The sequence below is a fragment of the Ursus arctos genome, unplaced genomic scaffold (assembly GCF_023065955.2).
Source record: "Ursus arctos isolate Adak ecotype North America unplaced genomic scaffold, UrsArc2.0 scaffold_1, whole genome shotgun sequence".
Classification (NCBI taxonomy): domain Eukaryota; kingdom Metazoa; phylum Chordata; class Mammalia; order Carnivora; family Ursidae; genus Ursus; species Ursus arctos.
In genome coordinates this window covers 53679180-53694261 of record NW_026622763.1, presented here as the reverse complement: position 1 = coordinate 53694261, position 15082 = coordinate 53679180, and the positions used below count along the sequence as shown (strand labels likewise).

Sequence of the window (15082 nt, the reverse complement as noted above, 5' to 3'; positions counted from 1 at the left end):
TCTATTTCTATCCCCAAATTAGAGTAACTGGGTGAGTTACAACCAAAGAGGCACCCGCAAAGACATTCCTCCTCCTCGTGGGCCACCCCCCTTTGGTTGAGAGGAGCCACATTCATCAAAAGCAGCATATTTTAATATGCAGTGGCTAAAAGCATAGGCGTTGGGGTCAAACCTATGTAGGTATGAACCCACTTTCTTTGTTTTTTCCTCTCTTTTTAAAAATTTTTTATTATGTTATGTTAGTCACCATACAGTACGTCATTAGTTTTTGATGTAGTGTTCCATGATTCATTGTTTGCATATAACACCAGTGCTCCATGTGATATGTGCCCTCCTTAATACCCATCACCGGCCTATCCCAATCCCCCACCCCCCCTTCCCTCTGAAACCCTCAGTTTGTTTCCCAGAGTCCATAGTCTCTCGTGGTTCATTACCCCTTCTGTTTATCCCCCCTTCATTCTTCCCTTCCTTCTCCTACCGATCTCCCTGCTATTTCTTATATGAACCCACTTTCTAACATTCACTAGCTTTACCACCTTTGTGCCTGACGCTCAATTTCCTTACTGGTGAAATGTGTTCAGTAATACCCCAAAGAACTTTTGAGCGTTAAATAAGATACAAGTGTTAATACCTTAGTTCAGTGTTTGGAATATAGTAAATGCTCAGTAAATGTTTATTATTAACTGCAGACTTATATATTGAGTGTTTATTTTCCAGTCTCAGAGGAGTGCAAAATCAGCCAGTAGGACCAGGGCAAAAACCCATAGACCTGGGAAATAGTCCCCACCGAATCTAAATCAAAGATCATAAGCTGTGGTCTAAGTGCTGATTCTGAAAAGTTAAGTATTTTTTAAAAATTGAATTCAGGTACCTTAAGGCAAGGGCATATGTACTCCAGTGAACCCCAGTCCCCAGTATTTCCATTGGCTTATACCAGCCTGCTTTTACTTCTCTACCTGCTCTGATAGGAGTTTATCACCTTAAGCTGAATAGTTAGTTAGTTTGTTTTTTTTAAAGATTTTATTTATTTATTTGACAGAGAGAGGGACAGCCAGCGAGAGAGGGAACACAAGCAGGGGGAGTGGGAGAGGGAGAAGCAGGCTCCCAGCGGAGGAGCCCGATGTGGGGCTTGATCCCAGAACGCCAGGATCACGCCCTGAGCCGAAGGCAGATGCTTAACGACTGAGCCACTGAATAGTTAGTTCCATAAAGTTAAATTGTTTCCCCCTAAGTTTCCTAGCTCCTTAAATGTTTTAATTTAACTAGAGCATTTGATTGCTATGTAGCCTTAATGGAGATAGGGGAAAAAATCTTTTTTTTATACCACTGAATAATTTTCGTAAGATTAAGGGCCAAACATGCCAACAGATCTTCCACCAGTTGTTTATTTTGTTGTTATTCCAAATTAATATTTATCTAACACCCATGTAGGCATTATAGTGCCTTGGAACTATGACCTCTCCCAATTCAGAAGCTGATTATCTACAGATACAATTGCAGCCATTTATGGTTGACAGTCTATAAACACACATGCTTATCAATTAAAGTTCAAGTTCAAAATGTTGGTGCACCAGACAGTGGGAAACTGAAGACCTACTGTAGGTGTTTGAAAACATGGCTGTAAATACATTGACACTTCTCCCAGCGAGAGGTGAATCTGTGTCCTTTTCCTTTGAATCCGGTAGGAGTAGGGGGCTGTGACTAATCTGACCAAGAGGCTATGACAGAAGTGACCCCATGTAACTTCCAAGGCTAGGTCCTAAAAGGCCATACCTCTGACTCGTTCATTGGGAATCCTTGCTTTTAGAGGCTTGAGCCACCAAGTAAGAAGTCCAGCTAGACGCTGGAAAGGCCGCATGTAAGTGTTCTGGTTGACTGTCTTGGTTGAGCCTTTCCGTTAGCCTTCCCAGCCTTGTATCAGAAATAAATGAAGACACCATCTTGGAAGTAGATTCTCCAGCCCCAGTATTCCAGCCTCTAGTTTATCAGTGATCCCAGCTAAGACCACAGGTGTTATAGAACAGAGAAGGGTTGTCTCCATCATGACATTTCTGAATTCTTGACCTACAGAATCCGTGAGGATAATGAAATGGTTGTTTCATGCTGCTGAATTTTAGAGTCATTTGTTACACAGCAATGGATAACTATTGTACTCACCCAACAGGGTCACCGGGTTTTATATCTTGGGTAATTACCATATAACACATCATGGTGTTTGTAAGATCTTGACTGTAAAGAACCACCTGTTCCCATCAAAATGTGCCATATTACTGCTAGGTTTTTTTCCATACAAGATAAACATGGGAGAGTTAGCTAATCATTTAACAGATACTTATTGACTCACGGTGAAAGGTGACAAACCAAGCTCTTCTATGATTTCATATTAGCTTGGAAGAGTGTATTCCTGTTGTTTTTCATTTAGCAGTAATTCCTGTCACCACCTCGAAAATAGAAATAACAGCTTTCCTCCATGATGATGATGAATTAGACAATGCATTAAAAAGCACGTAAGCTTTTTTTAAGATTACACTGTTGATACACATAAACACTTAATATAATAATTACTTTAGGTTAATGGATAGCACTAATAGTTTGTGCGATTAAGAACATTTACAAAGCAATCTGAGCAAATACGGGAAGAGGGATTATGAGGGCCTGAGGTAGCGAGTACTTCAGCGGCAACGGAACTGTAACAGTAGTCTTCGTACTTCCATCTGGAAGCAGTTCAGTGGTCTTCTCATGAACAGATAGTTCAATCTGAATTTTGAAAATCAAGGTGTGGCAGTTCACAAGGCAGATCTCTTCTAAGAGGCTGTGTGGAGAAATCTTTATTCTTCCCAATTGCTGCCTTTTCAGCCCAGCCAGCCACATAGAAAGCCAGCTTCCTGTGGTCAAAAGTCAAGTTCCTAGGTCGAGAGTGACGAATCCACTGCACATGTGACACCAGTTAATTAGGTTGTCTCTGTACACATAAGTTCATCAAGGTTTGGGTTCTTCCAAGCTATGTGGCTGTCACACACAGGTTCCCATGGCAGGCACCTGCTTGGGCGTTTCTCACTGACCCCTCCTTCTGAAGAGCCCATGGGCACGTTGAACCAGAACGGAAGCCCCTAACACAGGTGTGACTGAAGAGAGATTGGGTACTTTCTATTTGTCACACTTTCTCTCTTGTTTGGATACCTGTCTCTCTGTTAAAAATATTGTCAGGAAATGTACTGTTTATGTTTAATCCTAAAAAAACACACACACAGAAAAAAGCTAAAGAGTCCATCCTTTTTGAGAAGAGCGATCAGGATGACGTTACAATTCAGTGGAAGTAGAAGGGCCGGGAAACACCTCCATATACAGAAGATGGAGGAAGGAGGGACAACGGGAGTTTTAGATGGAGTTTCAGCCTTAAGATCTATAAATTGCTAGACTAGTTAATTTAGAGTTGAATTATTTCATTTTGAAGCTCTTCTGCTTTGTGCATACAGAGTGAACCTTTATAAAGCTGGTGAGCTGGACCGTGGATTTGAGACCGAGGGACTCCTTTGCTCTTGATCGTTGGGAGGCAGTAACCTCTCATTCATTCAGTTAACATCTATAAGGTACAATACCCCTTTCTCCCTCCCAGGAGGAGATAGGCGTGTGAAAGGAGTATGTAATAGGCAACTGGTACCGCAGAGTGAGGGGGGCATGGCTCTACCTGGGAGGGTCTGGAAGAAAGAGGCTGACACCTGACCCAAGGCCAAGATTGGCATCATAGGAGACAGTGCCATAAGTGTCAGTCTTGCCTGCAGAGATGTCCTGAGAGGGAGAGTGTAATTTATTTATTTTGCTACATATTGTTCCATACTTTTTAAAAAGACATGATGAAGCTGACTGTGGTGGGGAGTGCGTCAGGTGTGGGTTTGGTTGTTGGGGTAGCCCAATAATGCTGCTAAACTCTGTGCCAATAATGCCCCAAACTTCCTGTCTCCTTTAGAGAGAGATATGAAACTCTCACAGGTGCTGGACAACCACAAAAGGGTTTTATTCCAAAAAAAAAAAAAAAAAAGGAAAAATCTGTCTCACATCTTGACTTCATCACCTTGGCAGAAGGAGGACATGGGGGAGGGACTGCCCAGAAGGAGTGGTGTTTATAACTGAGTCTTAAAGTCACTGCAACAGCAGCAACTCCGCTCTCCCATTGTCGAACCGGAGGACCCATGTGGAGATAAAGACTTCTCTGGCACAGTGCAGTTGGGAGAAGGCCGGGTTTACAGGGGTGGCTAAGGTAGAAATGGCATCTGCTTGGAATTACTCTTGATCACGGTTTCCTTGCTTGACCTTCAGATGAAGTGGCTGCCTGCCATTTATGGGCCCTGGCGTGTGAAGAATATGTGTTTTTAAAGACTGGACTCACACCCACTGTGACATGCTGGGGACAACCACTGAATCACGTCTCTCATCCTGGATACCCCGGGGGGCGCACTCATGTGGAATGGGGAATGAAAGGGCTGTCACTGTGTAAATTATTTTCTAAGTGTTTCTCCTTCAAGAGTAAAGAGTTGGCTTTAGGAGAGTAAAATATATTGCTCTACAACCGCACAAATGAGACCCGGAATCCCAAGGTGTGTCAGGCCACAGTTCGCACAGTTTGGTGGGGAGTTCCTGGAGTTTGGTGGTGTTTTTTTTACAGTTTGGATAGCATCAGGCAATTTATCATTAATGACAACGCAGGGCGGTGGTGGTGTTGCTCTGCTTTGCTTGCTTGTTTTTGTTTTGGTAACCCTAAATCCTTGTCTTTAATCAAGCTAGGTGATTTTTTTAAAGCTGAATTTATATATTCAGTTGTACAGTAAGTGGCACACCACTTGTCACAACTTCTCTTCCCCTTGCAGAAGCTGTCTTGCATGGGAAGGCTTCACACCTAGAAAATCTAGTTACTGAGAATTTCAGCATGCTTTGATGAATATTACAGTTATGGTGGTAATTTTTCAATAAAAAGGGAAATACAATTTGTTTTTAAAAAATCAGCTCATTGTAATATACCATTTAGTCCTATTTTGCCTACACTTCCATTAGTGTTATTAATGATCCACAGTGCCCCAAGGTTAAAATGCAGTTTATATAAAATGTGAAGGAAACATAGTTCAGTAAACACACTCGTGTTATTAAATACAAAGAGATTTGATCGTTTTTGTGCATAAATGTGTCTTGGAAGTTAATCAGGGGATATTACGTTGCTTTTAGCACCATGAGTAAGTATATGATTGGAAGATATGCAATGGTAATTTAGTAAATAGCAACTTATTTTACATTAGGTACTTCCCAGACCACCAACTTTATTTCTAGAAGTTGCTCAAAGGCAAAGAAAATAATAGATACTGAAATACAAAATGTAGTGTTACTTGTTCAGAATGACTGTGAGTAAAGTAATTAATAAAATCTTGGGAGATGTTCATCTTTCGAAAGTTTACCTGCTTTCAGAATCATGTAATTCAGCCTGTATGCAGGCATTTCAGAATCCAAATCATAATCCAGCAAATACGTGATAAACACGTGTGGTTGAGTCTGATGTTGCTCAGCTGGGTATTACCAACACTCTAATTGTAACCTGAGTAAATCTCAAGACCCTGCTTGGTCCAGATTCTGCTTGGAGTCTTATTCAAAGAAAGCATCAGAAAGTCAGAAAGCCTTGAAGAATAACAAATCTCTTTAACTGAAGTTTTTCTAAAAGGCACAACTTAAAGGTTTTATACTTCACACCGTATAAACAGCTTCTCCAACATTCCATGTAGACATCTGTTCCTTTACCTGCACTCATTCGTGGCTGCTGTGAAACCTCTCTTTGTCTCTCTCATCCACATGGTTTTTCACTGACCATGAAACTAGCCTCAGTTTTTTTTTAATTATGGAGATAAAATTCACATTCTAGTGTCCTTCTTATTTTTGATCAGAGCACAAATACATCCAACCCTTTCAAATTTAGAAGCATAAATGCTACATCAGGAGTCCAGGCTCAAAATAATCGTATAGATTTTCTGTTCTACTTCCTGTATAGACTGTGCCTCTCTAGGATGCCTGGATGACCTGTAGCTCCACTGTCCCTGAATCCTGAATTTTATTTCCTGCCTCACAGCACCCTCAGAAATAAAACTCGTTGCTTGACTCCAACTGCATTCCTTATGATAAATTTTTTTTTTTTAGATTTTATTTATTTATTTGACAGAGAGAGAGGGGCAGCGAGAGAGGGAACATAAGCAGGGAAAGTGGGAGAGGGAGAGACAGGCTTCCCACTGAGCAGGGAGCCCGATGTGGGACTCGATCCCAGAACGCTGGGATCATGACCTGAGCTGAAGGCAGACGCTTAACGACTGAGCCACCCAGGTGCCCCCCTTATGATAAATTCTAATATACAATTTCCTAGTAGTAAAATTTCCACCTACCAACAGTAATAGTAGCCACCATTTATGCACTGCACTGGCTAAGCTCTGTGAATGTGGCATCACATTCAACACTCATTAAATTCTCCCCACATTATAGATGAGAAAACTGGGACCCAAAAACATAATTCACTGCAGCTAGTAAGTAATAGATCTAGGATTTGAACCCAGGTAGTTTGAGTCCAGAATCCCTTCTTTAATGAGTGACATGAGCTTGTTTACCAATTCTGCCCTATTCTGTGCGCTCTTAACTGTAGAAGGGGGGGGATGCCTCTGAATAGGAAGATTGTGCAAATAGGCAATTAACTAGGTGTTCTCTTGGTCCCATGTTGTGTGTGTATGTGGGGAAAACACAGATGCTGAATCAAAGCCACAAATCTGTATTGTACCTATTCATGATCTCTCCCAACACCCCTGGTATGCATCTGAATTGTTTATACTGCCTTGTATTCTTCTAGTTTCTATTCAGCCCGAAAGAAAGGAGCAATGAATGTGCAAGAGTATCTTGGTTGTGTCTACTACCTCTGGAGTTCTGTATCTAGGAGGCTTCTTAAAACTCATTCTGGGTGAATGGCAAGGCTTTCTATGTGTCCCTAGCCAGTCTTTTTATGAAAGAGGGAATTTGCCAGATCCTTTCAGTGTTTTGAACAACAACAAAGATGAGTGAAGGTTATTTGGAATTCAACTGCATGATGTTGAAAAGGGCCAGTTTCGTTGTTGGCATCAGGCCCTGAATTGTGCCAAAGAACGATCACTGTGCTAGGTATGGCTCTGGCTTTGAAGACAGCTGGCCAGGGGTCTTGATCATTCTGGCTCAGATTACGTTACAATGGCATAAACAAACAAACCCAAGTGCAGCACACCAGCAAGAGAACTTTCTTGACCTTTCATCTTCCTTTAGCTGCTCCAATGGCTCAGAAACGTGATGCATGGGGTCTTTTTGCATGATTGCGAATGAGGAAAGCCTTTGACATGACATAATGCTCCCCAAACCCCCCAGGGTCAGTGTAGAAACAATTGCTCTGGGGTCTGGCTGGACTGTTTGACCTACATTGTGAAGCAGTGACTGCCAAGGGTGTGCCTCACCGCAGTTCCTCCCTGAACAACACACACGTGCTGTGCATGGGTTTGAGTTTCTCTCGGAGACAGAACAGCAAGGAGACAGTTTTGGTGGATACTAGAAATGACACTGAACTTGCGGTCATACGCTTTGGGTCTAAATCCCAGTTCTATCACTTACTTGTTTGAACAAATCCTTTCAATTCTTAGAAATGTGGTTTCTCCTTTTGTGTTATGAAAACAACTAAAAATAATATTTCATTCATAAAATGCTTATGAAGCTAAATTAATTTTTAAGAATATGTTATGTTAGGACAGAAACATTTTTTTTTAGGTGTTTTATCACTTTTTTGTAGTCCAAACCAGGCTCTTAGTCCAGTTAATTGAGAGTTACCGGCAGGTTTTCAAACAGTTGCTAACACTTTTATCCCTATTCCCTCCTTCATACTGTCCTAGGATTCTCCATGAAAAATTAATGTGGAATTGTAATGTTAACTTCCACTCAAACACATACACATATGCAAATACACACAAACAATACCTGCTTAGAAATTCTTTGGCCAGAATTTCCCCATCAGCCCTGCACTGATATCAAAGCTTTAAAAAAGTGGAAACTACCTAGTTTTTAGGGGGAAAAAAGTAGATTCTTGTTGATTACTATGCTTTTTAACTAGACCTTAGGAAACTGAGCATTCTAGCCTCTAAGTGGGTCTGGTAACATTATTTTCTCATTTGAATTCCTCAATTCTTTAGAGGATATGTTTGCATTCTTGTGATCTTACTGTTGAGCTCTTACCTAATTCCTAATTCTAGAATAGGTTAAATGATGAAGATAGAATAGATCGAATAGAATGATGAAGTCCAGCGGCTGGAAGTGAGGTCGCTGGAAACCCTCCCTGACAGCCTCCCTTCTGCAGATACTTCTACAGATCTGCAGAGTGCCTGCATGTCTCAGAGGCTGGCATTTGCAGAAGCATTCCCGGATGTTCCTAGCTGTCTCTCAGACCCTGGGTTCTTGGCTGCCCCTCTACCCCACATTTACCCACATGATTTGTGACCTGAGTCCTTCTTACAGGAAAGGTGGGAGGGAAATGAATGGAGACCTGGCAGCATACTCTTTCGGAAGGGTTTCTGATATCTGTGTAATGTTATTATCCTCCCCGCATAGATACAATTTATTATTATTAACTTGAACCTACCATGAAATTTCCCAGAACAATGAACTGACCTTACCAATAACAGGGTCCTACTATGAAGCTTTCTGATGTTTATCAGGAAAAGTCACCGGTACTTGATTTTTAGAACAAAGTGTAAGTAGGATTTCTAAACTGTTACATATGAAAACACACACATGTAGCCAGGGGTAGAGGGTACTACAGTAATAAAATCATGGTCAATCAGCAAAAGTCAAGAAAAGGGGGAAAATGAGAAGAAAACAGTATAACAAGATAAATGATAAGATGGCAATAATAAGACAAACATATAATAATAAATGTGCCTAGCTTAAATTCCTGTCAGTGACTCAAAGATTGATTAAAAAGATAATCAAGCTATATGCTGTCTCCAGGAGTCATATGTATACCAAAATTAAAGGGATAAGCTGGTGAATGCTAACTAATAAAACAAAAGTAGGAATGATAATATTAATATTAAAAAGTGTAGGATTGGGGTGCCTGGGTGGCTCAATCAGCTCGGCATCCGACTCTTGGTTTTAGCTCGGGTTGCGATCTTGGGGTCATGGGATTGGGCCCCGCATCTGGCTCTTGAGCCCAGCGGCTCTGTGCTTGTCTGCTTCTCTCCTTCTCCCTCTCCTGCTGCCCCTTGCCCTGCTCACACACTCTCTCTCTAAAGTAAATAAATCTTTATCTTTTTTAAAAAAGTGTAGGATTAAATATAAAAACTATTTAACAAGACATAGAAGAATAAGAGATATAAATAAAAAAGAGTCAATAATAATGAACCTTTACGCACTGAACATTTTAGCACTGAGTTAGATAAAACAATGTTAAAAAATACAAATAAAACAAAAATTTAAAGAGATAAACATTTCAGAACACAAAGTTTTTCATAATCATAGTGGGAGACTTTAACAAAATGCTTTCAGAATTTAATCATGTAGGCAAAAACACATAGAAACAGAAGACTGTTTTTTTTAGAGAGTACAGATGTGCCTGCCCAAGTGGGGTGGGGGAGGGGCAGGGGCGAGAGAGAGAGAGAGAGAGAGAGAGAGAGAATCTTAAGCAGGCTCCATGACCTGCACAGAGCCCAACATGAGGCTGGATCTCACGACCCTGAGATCATGACCTAAGCCGAAACTAAGAGTCAGACACTTAACTGACTGAGCCACCCAGGCACCCCAAGAACAGAAGATTATCATTATTGACTTAACCCAACAAATGGGAAATACACACATTTTTTTTTTAGTTTCCACATCCAGTGGGGTTTTTCTCCTAATTTTTTTTTTTAAATACACACAAATTTTTTAGAGAACATGAACCATTTACAAAAATTGTTGAAATACCACACCACAAAGAAACTTTTTAACAAAGAAGTAGACATATTAGCCACATATAAAAATAACATAGCATTGAAAATTAACACAAAGATGGCTCCTGCCTCCACCTTCATCCAAGCAATTGGAAACTAAAATATGATCCTTTTAACTAGTTCTTGGGTCAAAAAGGATATTACTACTGAAATTATAGACTACTCTAAAATTAACAGTAAGAATAAGCACCCAGGGCCTCCTGGGTGGTTCAGTTGGTTAAGTGTCCAACTCTTGATCTCAGCTCAGGTCTTGATCTCAGGATCATGAGTTCAAGCCCCACATTGGGCTCTATGCTGGGTATGGGGCCTACTAAAAAGAAAAAAAAGAATATGATGCATTTAAATGTGTGAGATAAGATTAAAAGTATACTTAGATTAAAAATTAAGGGTTTTATTTAAAAGGACTGGAAATAAAGCTTGTATTTTAAGAAGCTAATGAATGAAAAAGAAAGTAAAACAAAGTAGCAGGAGGGAAATAGTGAAGGGAAATTATTTACCTTATTAGAAAAAGTCTGAATTTTCTGGGGCGCCTGGGTGGCTCAGTTGGTTAATTAAGCATCCAACTCTTGGTTTCGGCTCAGCTCGTGATCTTGTGGGTCGTGAGATTGAGCCCCATGTTGGGCTGCCTGCTCTGCAGAGAGTCTGCTTGAAGATCCTCTCCATCCTCTCCATCCTCCCCCCACTTGTGCTCTCTCTCGTGCTCACTCAAATAAATCTTTTTTTTAAAAGTGTGAATTTTCTAATAAATTAGAAATAAATAAGTTTGGCAGTAGGCAAAAGTACAGCGTTAACAGGAAAGCTGGTGGGATGAGGCTGGAAAGCTGAGTTAATGGGATAGAAGACACTGTCCCTGCCCTCATTGCCACTTAGGTTTGGTCAAGGTGAAAAGCACGTGCAGAAAATAACTAGGGAACAGAATTGTGTTCAGTGAAGTGCCTGTTTATGAGGTATAGACGGTACACCTGTCCGCATCAGGAGTAGCCTTAGTCCCTGAGTCTCTGGCATCAGGCAGAGCTGAATTTGCATGGTGGCCTCAAACCTATCAAGGGTCTCTGGACGCGTTATTAGCCTCTTCCACTTGGTTAACTTGTCTGTGGAGTGGGGATCTGTAAAGTGGTAGGTGGGAAGGGCTTCGTCAATGGCTGCCTAAAAAAGTCAGTGTAGCCTCTCTTCCAGTCTCATCTGGATGCTGCTGAGATCATTAGGGCACTCTCAGTATCTTAGTACATCTTACACAGGAGTGGGAAGAAAAGAGTGTTTAGAATAGCCAAGTTGTGCCTACCTGGACGAAAAGATTGGGCATTTCATCTGTGACTTTGTGAAATATGTCCATGGTGGAAAGTTAGAACAAGTCTCCATCCATTAAAAGGAAAAATCTGTAAAGCATGACGCTGCCAAAGCAGACGTGCTTCATGAGCTGGAGACAAGATCCTGGGCACGGAGAAGGAATGGTCAGTTCTGCCAGGCTGCAGTCGGCTGGCTTCGCGGAGTAGGGAAGGCAGAATCACAGAGTCCTTCCTGACCTGCCTCTGATCAGTACCACCACTACTCCTCATCAACCCGAGGGAAACCTCATCCTCACGACCCCTCAGCATCAGCACTGGCTCCTCAGGGATGACGATGGATTCGGGAGACCTTGAAAGCGTGACACAGTAAACATCAAAGGAGTCAGAGTAAACCCAGAACAAAATGGAAACAATTGAACACCCCCCCCCCCACCTTTTGCCTCTATTTAGGCCTTGATGAGAATTTGTGGTTTGAGGTAAAGTAAGAATGTATACAGGAGTAGGTAGAAATCTTGGGGTTTTTTTAATGTCTGTAGATGTTACATATCAAACCATTTTCATCAAAATATTTGTTCAGTGGGGGAAAAAAAATCAGTGAAAGTAGTTAAATGATGTCTGTGGTCCAAACAAGAACTAATTGGTGGCTCTACTGCCTCCATTCCCAAGACGCCATCAACTGTAAAGTGTACGATCAAATTAATGACAGGGAAAGAGGGGGGAAAGACATGATACTAAATGTACACCTGATTCCAGGAATGTTAAAAAATGAAGGAGAAAAACACAACCAACACAAACATGCATTTTTGGGATTAAGGAAATGTAGATTTTCACTCAGTTGGCGTTTTGGTGTTTTCTTGCTGGTAGAGGCTAAGACTAATTTTATGAAAGCAATTTTAAAAAAAGATTTTTATGAATACACAGGGCAGAACTAATGAGAATTGAAGGCAAAAAATGTTTTTCAGGTCCATAGATTTATCTTCTTTCATTCTCTTGTCAAGACAGAAAAAAATAAATCGTGGACAATTGGAGGGGTACGATACACGATGAGCCCAGAGCATCTTGTGATGCCAGCAAGTAAGACAGCTCAAAAACAAAATTCAAAAAATATTAATAGGAGTGTGTCAGAGGAGCACAGGAACCAACAGAAAGAGCTCGCAATAGTCAAAGGTGAAACACTTGCAACAACAAAATAAGTCCAGTAGGGTTGAATTGTAACCCAAAGTATGCACTAAATATCTATGAGGCCATATCGATATAAATAAATGACTGAATAAATTAGTAAATGGGGAGAAGAGACAAATCATCTATGCCGAAGAACTCCGAATAATTTGTATAGATAACTTCACCCTCAAGACTTTCCTTCCAGAGTAGACAGTAAGGAAGGAGAAACCTAACAAATAACCCATAACTCCAGTCTCATTGTGAGAAAAACATCAGAGAAATCCCAATTGTGGAATGTTCTACAAAAAAACCAGTACTCCTCAAAACTGTCAAGGTCATCAAAAATAAAGGAAGTCTAAGAAACTGTCTCAACCAAGAGGAGCCTAATGATGAGTAAATGTAGTGTGATGTCCTGGATGGGATCCTGGAACAGAAAAGGACATTAGAGAAGAAACTAAGGAAATCTAAATAAACTGTGGACTTCAGTTAATAACACTGTATCAATATTGGCCGATTCATTGTTACTTATATATCACACTAAGAGAAGATTTTAGTAGTGGGGAGACTGGGTGCAGATGGGTGGGAACTCCGCTGTCTTCTGGATTTTTCTATGAATCCACACCTGTACTAAAAAATAAAGTCTGTTAAAATTTTTTAAATGCCAAAACAAATGGGAAAAAAAATTCACAGGCCAGGTTAGGGATTTTAAAGGAAAATTATAAAGCATTTTGTTAAAAATTCCACACAGAACGTGGCTTAAGTAGGACAGACGTCACCACGTGGTTAAAAACTGGAACTGGCAGTTTAACCCGAACTATGACCCTTCTAAATACATTCAAATGGAGTCATGATTATTTATCATCTGTGTGGTATTTTGTTTTTCCAAGATAACAAAATTTTACCATTATTCTATTTCAAAGCTAATGTCATGCTTCTAGCCATCTTGACTCAACTGACTAATCTAAATGTACAGGTCAATCAGAAGACCAGCCGTCAGCTGTCAGGCTGGTGAAATGGTTCTGCATGTTTACAGAGCCAGAAATGCAGTCCTGTGCTGAGACTTCCGAGCTCCACTGTTGTCCAGAGTCCTGATCTCAGGGCTCCTTTCCTTACTGGTGTTCTCACATGGAAAACTTCATGGGGGAATTACAGGGTAATATTTTCAAGACTTGGAACAGTGAGAGGCTGTCTACAATCACCTTTCTGAAAAACAAACAAACAAAAATCCCTTTAAAAGCATTTTTAAGAAAAGAATTAGGCTAGGTTAACCAAATAGAAACAACTTTGGGGTTTCTGCACTGAGTCAGGTTGTACAAATTGCAGAATATTCCCCTCGGTCCAGGACATGGTTTTACTCCCACACACCACTTCCTACTTCCACAAATTCCGTATGTGTGGACCTCCAGAGAGCTGGCGGAATCGTGAAAGGAGAGAGGAAGGCACTGACCACAGGAACAAGAAGCTGGGAACAGCACCCTGCCTCAGCTCTTCTGACCTCCCCCCCTGCGGCAGCGGACACAGAGGGACATGCCGGGGGCACTCCCCTGTGCTCCTGCCAGGCCAGGATCAAGGCCCCCCACTGTCAGGCTTCGCATACCTCCATGAACCCACCACCATCCCACGGGGAAACCAAAACCTGGCATATTTTGGAGATCATTGCGGGGCTGGGGGGGGGGGGGAGTCTGCCCGTTATTTAGCCCAGGAGGCAGAGAGTACCGTGGCTTTGTTTGCTGAACCAAGAATGAGGGCACCCCGTCTGGCAGCAGGACTGAATAGACTGGATGTGAACTTGAGACTGGCGGGGAAATTCAGGGTAAGGGCTCTTGTCACTGCAGGACCCAGAAATGCGAGCTCCTCCATGGTGGTGCCCTCCAGAGAGGAGCCTGGGGACCTCCTGGGTGCAGGGTCGTGGCCCAAGGCCGGTCTCTCCTGGACAGTGTCGGGACCTGTCCAGACGAGAGCAGGGCACCGGGGCTGCGCAATCTGCCCCTTCTCAGCTCTGCCCAGCCCCTTGATGAGGGACCCTGGGGCTCCAGAGTCCCCATCTCTCCCTTACCCCCTGACCCCTGCGGGGTTCCAGGTGCCAGGAGTCCAGACCTTATTTTTCCCTGCCTTTCTCCCCAGCTGATCGGTTCTTTACCTGTGTCCTAGGGATGCCTAACACAAGCTGGGGGACCCCTGCGGGGTGACAAAATCTCTTTTAGAAGCAGGGTTACCCCAGTGTGGGGGCGCCTGGGTGGCACAGCGATTAAGCGTCTGCCTTCGGCTCAGGGCGTGATCCCAGCGTTCTGGGATCGAGCCCCACGTCAGGTTCCTCCACTGGGAGCCTGCTTCTTCCTCTCCCACTCCCCCTGCTTGTGTTCCCTCTCTCGCTGGCTGTCTCTATCTCTGTCGAATAAATAAATAAAATCTTTAAAAAAAAAAAAAAAAAGAAGAAGCAGGGTTACCCCAGTGTGAAGCAAGCAACAAGAAGATCTTATCACATGTGACCGCTTAGAGAGGCCGTCAGAGACGGTGCAGTGAGGAAGTATAATGTCACATGCGACACTTACAGGAAACCCGCCAGAAGACTGCAGGGGAACTTGAGAACTTGTCGTTTTTGGCGGATTAAAACAACAG

The 15082-nt window shown here is 42.1% G+C and overlaps 1 protein-coding gene across 5 annotated transcripts in view; it reads left to right on the top strand.

Annotated features, from left to right (window-relative positions):
• Positions 1-15082, top strand: part of WIPF1 (WAS/WASL interacting protein family member 1) — a 117629-nt gene that overhangs the window by 27037 nt on the left and 75510 nt on the right. Inside the window, exons 2-3 of one of the 5 annotated variants that reach the window (XM_057318725.1) lie at positions 1-3590; positions 4318-15082. The exon at positions 1-3590 is cut by the window's left edge and continues 26147 nt beyond it. The exons of 1 other annotated variant lie outside the window; for it this stretch is intronic. The gene's annotated coding sequence lies outside the window, so the exon portion shown is untranslated. 3 more of the 5 variants (XM_057318726.1, XM_057318712.1, XM_057318721.1) reach the window with 3 other exon arrangements.